Source organism: Myodes glareolus, chromosome 7 (assembly GCF_982192425.1).
Source record: "Myodes glareolus chromosome 7, mMyoGla1.1, whole genome shotgun sequence".
Classification (NCBI taxonomy): domain Eukaryota; kingdom Metazoa; phylum Chordata; class Mammalia; order Rodentia; family Cricetidae; genus Myodes; species Myodes glareolus.
This window is the reverse complement of record NC_142032.1, coordinates 92,741,053-92,748,905: the sequence shown is the minus strand read 5'-3', so window position 1 is coordinate 92,748,905 and position 7,853 is coordinate 92,741,053. Positions and strand designations below refer to the sequence as shown.

Below are 7,853 nucleotides of genomic sequence, written 5' to 3'. Positions count from 1 at the left end.
TCTTCATTCAGTAGGTACCTTCTGGAGAGCTTACTGTCACATGCAGTTGTATGTTGACTTTAGGATATCAGGACGGTGACCTATTTTCCTTTCCCACACTCTCACTTCTCACAGTGATCAGAACAGACTTGCTGCCAGTGCTGAGAGGTCCGTCCCGACCAGGTCAGACCTGTTCAAGTTGTCCCCACATCATCTCCGGTTCCTGAGACAAGAATAAAATATGTGTCCCCACATTCAAGTTATGGTCTGGGTGTTTTAGCCAACCACTTTCCCCGACTCACCAGAGATCTGTGGGAGTAATTCTTGCACAGAAAGCTCGCTGGTGTCTTATGACTAATACATGTAGAAGCAATGTTCCTTTGCTGGGTGGTGACTTCCAGAATCTCTAGGGTCATCTAGATGAGAAGGATCTTTTGTTTGCTGCAGATGGTTTAAGTAAGAGAACCAACTGGAACCTGAGAGATGGGGTAAGTCAGAAGCTATCTACCTTTGTTGCACCTAATAATCTAATATCTCTCTAAAATCCTAAGTCAGCTGATCTGAGGGGCTGGCCTGGGGATGGTGTTCTTAATAAAGTGGCTCTGATGAGATAGTCACGGACCCAGCTCAGAGTTAGAGCTGACTTCTACGTTGTGTTTAACCCCTGTGGTTTATAATTAATTGCAAATTCTAGAGTGTGCAAGAAATTCAAAACATTCAGCAAACAGTACTGTGGAAGAAAGTGCTAATCATTTCTAAACATCTTCCTCTTGGGGTCAACAGAAACTGGGCAGTAAAGGAGCTAAGAAAGCATCTGGATTGGAGGGCTCAAGATGGTTCCGGGCAGCTCTCCTGAGTATCTGAATATCCAGTCGAGACACAGAGTTGTTGTGGTGGGAGAGCTAGGCTGGGGTCCTCAGGCAAGGCCGGGGCTGAAAGTGGAGCCCAGGGCAGGAGTGGGGAGGTGGTGGATGCAGTAGTAACTTGAAGAGAGCTCAGAGTAAGCCCTAGAGAGACACAGTGGCTGAGAAGTAGGGGATCAGAGCAACCCAAAGGGACAGAATCCCTAGGTGCTGGAGTCCATGAGACTGGAGCGCAGCTGAGGCCTATTCTCACTTGGCAAAAAGATGGTGGAGCTGGCAGCTCCTTAGCGTGCCTCTGAGCAGTTGGGGTAGGTAGCTGATAATACCTGGGCTATTCCTGACTATTCCTAAATTGTTGTTTGGTAACCAATCCCAGCTTAATGGAGACAAAAGCATTTAAGAACAAGGATGAGCAAACGTCCTTCTTCCCGATCTCCATTCTCCTCTCTGCTGAAACAATGGCTGTTCCCCAGCAAGTCCATGAAGCTGTGCTAATTGTTTCTCATCGCAAATTTTGGCACATCCTTTTCCAATTAAAAATTCTTTGTGCTCAAGGAGAAAATAATTTAGGGCTCATTACCAGTTTTGTGTTTGAATCGGCTAACAGGATGTTGTAGCTAATGCAGGACAACGGCAGAACTGGGCCGGGAGTTTGAAAGATGGATTCTCATCCCAGTTCTGAGGTCCTTCATTCAGCCACAAGGTCTAGAGCAAATCACTTCATCTCTCCAGGCTTTTGTTCGCTTCTTAATAAGAGAAGGTTATTGAACTAAATGTCCTTCTGATTCAGGAATTGCCAGGACCTTAGGACTCAACAAACCTGGGTTTCCTGTCTTTCCCATCTGACACAAAGATCAGGCATGTGGGAGTGGCTCCAACTTTGCACAAGCAGGCACGGACTTGGTTGAAAGAAGGGGAAAGAGAAGGATGGCCCATGGCAGACAGAGTAGAACATTGCCCAGGAAACAGCTACCAGACCAATGTGAGGCATGACCCAAAGCAGGAAATGCAAGCAAAATACAAGTTCAGAGAAACAGGGAGACTGATGCTGAGTCTTGCATGGTAGATGTAAATCCTCAGCCTCCATAGGCCTCTAAGGACCACTGCCACACCACCACAGCCTATGTGACAGGTCAGGAAAGAGTGACTTGCCAAAAGTCTCAGCTCTAGCTAGCAAGACAGAGCTGGAAACCATCCTTTTGCTTCTTCCCCATGCATGTCTTTTGTCTCACATTGCTCCCAAGAACAGCAAAAGAGCAAACAAGGCTGTTGTTTTAGACAAGGGTCCAGAGTTGGTGGCAACGTTAGTTGGTGGCACTCTAATACCGCAGCAAAACAGTCACCGCAGGTTCTGGAAGACTCCTTCAACCCCTGCTCTTGGTCTGTGCTCCCCAGCCTCCCACCCCCATGTGTAGCTGAACTTCATAGCAGTCGGCTCCAAACACACATCCCCCAGGAGAAGGTCAGAGGCCAATTGGCACCTTTTCCTGGGGTGTTGGTTTATCAAGAACTGTCGCTGGCAGTGGCAACTGGGATAGCACCCTCCTCACCTCCAAGTCATGAAAATTCCCCTCACCATCTGGTGAGTGACTTCATAAGTGATATTCTCATGAACAGCAAACTCCCCGGTCAGCACGCTGCCTTCCCCTGACACAGAAACATAAAACCGGGGTCAGCAAACAAAGCTTCTGAATTACTCTGCACCAGATTCATCCATCCACACGAAATCCTGTCTTCACTAGGTTTCCTCTATCTGGGGTCTCTTGTGGCTCTCTGTAGCTTCCCCCCCCCGAAACTTCAGTTACCCGGTTTCCTTATGCAACACAAAGGGGGTTTTCTTGCCTAAGATGAAGAGTTCCTCTTCTGATTCATGGTTCTTGAAACTCATATGCAACAGGACTGGTTGCTCTCACCACTTTGACTCAACACCTCATGAGAAACCCCTGAATGGATGTCCTGTGTATTCTAATTCTGTTAGAGTTCTATTAGACTAATTCTATCAGCGTTCATGGCAGGGAAGGCATGGTGGTAGAGTGTGAGGAACTGCAGTCAGCAAGCAAAAAATGGACAGGAAATGAGGCCAGGCTCTGATACCTGAAAGCCTGCTCCAGTGACCTACTCCCTCCAGTGGGGCTCTAAGAGGGTCAACAGTCTTCCAGAACATCACCACCTGGGGACCACGTGTTCAAACACAGGAGTCTGTTGAGACTTTCCACATTCAAACCACAAGCCCCAAGCTTGTGATGCCTGGCATTGCAACGCTATTGTCAATCAAGGATTAGTTTCTATTATCTGTGCTAGACAGAGTAATGCCCCCCTCCAGTGTTTCTACTACTTGTCTTATGACTGAGATAAAATGCCTGACAGAAACAGTTTATGGGAGGAAAGCACTGTTTGGTTTGGTTTAAAGCAGAGTCCATTGTGGCAGGAAAAGCATGACATCTGGATTGACTTAGTTGATGGAGATGGGAGCCTGCAGATGGCCATGCATGTCTGGTGCCTGCAGAGGTCAGAAGAAGGTATCAGACCCCCTGGGTTACAGACAGCTGTACACCACTATATGAACCTGGGTCCTCTGGAAGAACAGCCAGTGCTCTTAATCACTGAATCATCAAATCAGCATCCCAACTAATTTTTTTTTTCAAAATGAAAAAACCAAAGTGAAAACAATTTGAAAGTTAGTCAATCAATTAAACAAATGAAAATGGATTTCAAATGATAAAAAAAAAACACTGACAACAGACTTTGTGTCTGCCGGTCTCAGGCCATTAATGCTATGAGAACGAAATCTTATAGGATCATATGATGGCCCAGCTAGTGAGAGCGCTTGTAACCAGCCCTGACAGGCAAGTTGAGCTTGATCTTCTCTGGGGCATAAATGGTAGGAGAAAACAAGTTGTTCACGAACCTCCATGTACACATTGTGGAGTGCATGAATGTACCCACTCACTCCACATACATACACAAATATATACAAATTACTATATACTCATATTTATTACGTACCAATATATACAAATGCATTAATATGTATGTAGCAACTTATAAGTCATGTATTATTAATATATAAATTTATCAATACATTATATATAACATATCGATATATAATGCAATGATATATTTGTGTATGTTTTATTATTTTATATATGATTTTAAACAATATATTTGTATGCATATTTGTGTGTGTGTGGTATACACAAATATATAATATAAATATTATGTAAAATAAAAGCTTTTAGATGAACTATCCTAGACTGGGTTTTAGTAAAGCTCCACCTCTTGTCACAGTCCTGGGTCTGGGAAGTTACAGGGCCCTTCCCAGCAGCACTCTCTCTCGGTCATGCCTCTCTGTTGGGAGCTTTTATCTTCATTTGCTGGGTCACAACAGAGCCAGGGGTTGGGATGTGGGAGGAACAGAGGCCTTGGCCATACTGAAACTCCTTGATACACCTCCTGAATGATTGCGGTCCTCAGGGTGAATGCCTTGAGCATCTCAGTGGAGATTTCATTCTCTGGGGAGTGAAGTCTTAAGGCTGCTAAAAAAGCCTGCCTCAGGCAGAGAACGGAGATTGCAGCAACGATTCTTCATCTCCTAACTGCTCAGTGATGAGTGTATTAGATTCCTGCTGCCCCTTCCTCAGGGTGTGGAATATGATCAGCGCTGTCCCTCTATAGATATACTCATTCTAAAGAGGACAACCTAACACAGAGTGTTCCCTCTCCTTCCCACTGGCCTCACATTCTCTCTACAGCCCTTCTTATCTTAAGAAGTGTGGAATAAAGTCTCCTTCTGTTTAAATCTTATTTTTACTTATGCATTTGATCCTTCACTAATCCGCAAATGCAAACGGGATGGGGAAAATTATGGGCACCAAAATATGGTTATGATAGTACTGTCAACAAAAACAGCATGCTATGTGTCAAAGAGGATATAGGACTTGAGTTCATATTTTTCAATTTGACTGGTGAATAAGTGTATAAAATATATCTGAGAATGGAAAAGTAAAATATGGTTACAAATAAAAAGTAAAAGAAACATATTATCTAATCAAAAATATACTCAATTGTCTATACAAGCAAAGAAAAAATCACTTAGGACAAGAAATATTAAAAAAGAAAGAAGTGTGTTTTGTGGTAAAAAATAGTCAATTAATTGAGGATGTATAGACCTAAATGTACACAATTAGTAACAAAGCCTCAAGAAATAAAATAAAAGGTGTAGAATTTTTTTAAAGATTATTTGTTTATTATGTGTACAGCATTCCTTCCATGTGTGCCCGTGTAAGATACCCGATTCGGGTGTTCTCCCCTCGGGGACCCTGACACCCAAGAACCAAGATCAGTCCGCACTGGATGCAAAAAGCAAGAGGTATTTTTATTGTTCACACAGGGCCTGTGGGTGCTGCAGTCACATGGAGAACTGAGCATCCCAGGCTGGGTTTTGGGGCAGATTATATAGGGTTGGGTTAGGCAGAAGCAAGCGTACAGAAGCAGATGCATGGTTACAGGGATCTCATTGGTCAGTTTGAATGAGGCGAGGGGTGAATTTGAGGGCAGGTCCCTTGGTCCCCTGGCCTGGATCAAAGAAACCAGATAATAGCTGACCTGACCCTATCTAAAGCACATATGGTTTTCCCCTCCCAGGCCAGGTGTCTGACCATAAATCTCCTGTTTTGCAGCCTGGTGAGGCTGCCCTCGCCCTGACCTCAGATATCCTGTTTTCCTAAGCAAACGGGATGTTCCCATGAGAACAGGCCAGCTTCAGGTCCTGGGGGTCTTTCACCCGCATGCCAGAAGAAGGAGCCAGGTCATGTTATAGATGGCTGTGAGCCACCATGTGGTTTCTGGGAATTGAACTCAGGACCTCTGGAAGAGCAGTCAGTGCTCTTAACCACTGAACCATCTCTCCAGCCCCCTGTGTAGAATTTTTAAAAGTCATCCCACAAATGTAGAGACAACTTCAACATGTTGTTCTCTCAATAACTGAATGAACAACAGGAGGAAGAGAACAAGGGCACAGCAGTTTAAACAAGCACCTCGTCTTCAGTGACACACATGGTGGTTAGACAAGACTGACTGACTCCACTCCAGATCACAGCTAGTCTCCTAGAAGATGGAGAGACGGCTCAGAACATTTGCTGCTCTTGACGAAGACCTGGGTTCTTTTCCTGACACTCACATCAAGGGGTTCATGAGCCCCTGTATCTCCACTCCCAGGGGATCCAATGCCTTCTTCTGACCTCCTCGGACACCTACACTTAAATTCATGCCCCTGTGTGTGTGTTACACACATACACTAATAAAAATAAACCTTTTTAAAAATCGTCTGTACGTTTGCACGTGTTTGGATTATGTTAAAACTGGGTTATCTATTCACCAGAGATCTAACAGAAATCATCAGCACAAAGATATCAGGACGCCCCCTCCTAGAGTCTGAAAATTAACAATATGCTTACAAATATCCCATGTGAGAAAGAAGAAATCAAAAAGTAAATTGGAGAATACATTAAACTAAAAACAACACAAAATACTAAAATGTCTAGGGTATATGCAAAATAGTTCTTGGAGGGACATTTTTAGCATTAAAATTATGTTAGAAAAGAAGGGGTCATATCAAGTATATAAACCTCCAAATTAGAAGCTAGAAGAAAAGCAGATTAAACCCAGAGGAAACCAAAGGAAGGAAATAAAAGATACCAGAAATCAGCAAAACACAAGACAAAGAAAACCAATTAAATCAAAATTTATATTCTTAAAGATATGATTTTTTTTAAGTCTAGATTTGAGAGATGGCTCAGCAGTTGAGAGCACTTGCTGTTCTTGCAGAGAAGCAGACTTTGGTTCCAGCACACACGTGATGGCTCAGAACCACCTCTAAATCCAGGTCTGGAGGATCAAACACCTTCTTCTGGCCTCCTTGAACACCTACACTCATGTCACATAGTTACACATGCATACACACACACACACACACACACACACACACACACACATACACACTCAGAGAGAGAGAGAGGGGGCGAGAGAGACTAAAACAAGTATTTTAAAATTCTGATTATATTAGATGTGGCTACCAAAGTTTCTTCCCTTCTCTCCTGGCGATTCGCAGGGCCGTGTGACCTCCGGCTTCCTGGAGTCTCTGCACTAGCTCTGGCTTGAGGGGATAACCTAGCTAGAACCTGGTTCTCTTTGTTATGGTGATTCCACTTGTATTCAAGGTCTTAGCAGTGGCCTCCCACTAGCCTGCCTCCCCTAGCTGACCCTGCCCGAGGGGCCGGGAAGGCTTTAATCTTCCTCCTACTCCTGGATGGGAGGAGGCCTTGCATTTTCGATACTTCTTGCCCACTGATATAAATACCTGTCTTGAGTTTAATAAAGTGGCCATTTACTCTTGTAGATGAGCCAGGTCTCTTTGTGTATGTGTCTTCTTTTCAACCCTCAGGACAATCGTCCCTTCTCGTGGGCCCGAGTTCAGGAAGCGCGCAGCCTGGGTCGGGCGTGGGTATCCATTGGGAAGTGCAGACTCTTACAATTAGATAAAAATATTTTTAAAATCACAGGTACCTAGTGTCAGAAATAAGAGCAGTAAACAGAGCTAAGTGGGGAGCACCCTGGGTAAGTGGAAAGGAGCGCCGTGCATAGGGAGGACTTCTCAGATGGCTCGAGGTCCTCCACAACCCTGGCTGGTTTCGCTTCTGCAGCAGAGAGTTTATGATCAAGAGCAGCCAAGTCCACCCCTGTCTCTGTGAGTTCCCCCTCACACTCTGGGCTTGCCCAGACCTCACCACTGTGGGAGCCAAGTCTTTATTTAAAGCTTTTCCATATATGTTCATATGATGCTGGTACTGTTCCCTTGAGAATCCCTGTATACACTTCTAACTATTTCACAACAAAAAGCAAAAATATATGCCAAACAATGATATGTCGTCAAATGTCCAAAGAATTTATTCAGCTATGGATGTGGGGGAGTTACCCATATGCCCATTAACTATGAAAATTGGGGAAATGGCT

At 44.2% G+C, this 7,853-nt stretch overlaps 1 long non-coding RNA gene across 1 annotated transcript; it reads left to right on the top strand.

The window, feature by feature from the left end:
- Positions 1–262: 262 nt before the first annotated feature.
- On the top strand, positions 263–6,169 carry LOC125417188 (uncharacterized). Its single transcript, XR_007237066.3, has 3 exons — positions 263–467; positions 5,102–5,211; positions 5,841–6,169. It is a non-coding gene; the product is annotated as an uncharacterized LOC125417188 (long non-coding RNA).
- The last annotated feature ends 1,684 nt before the right edge of the window (positions 6,170–7,853 follow it).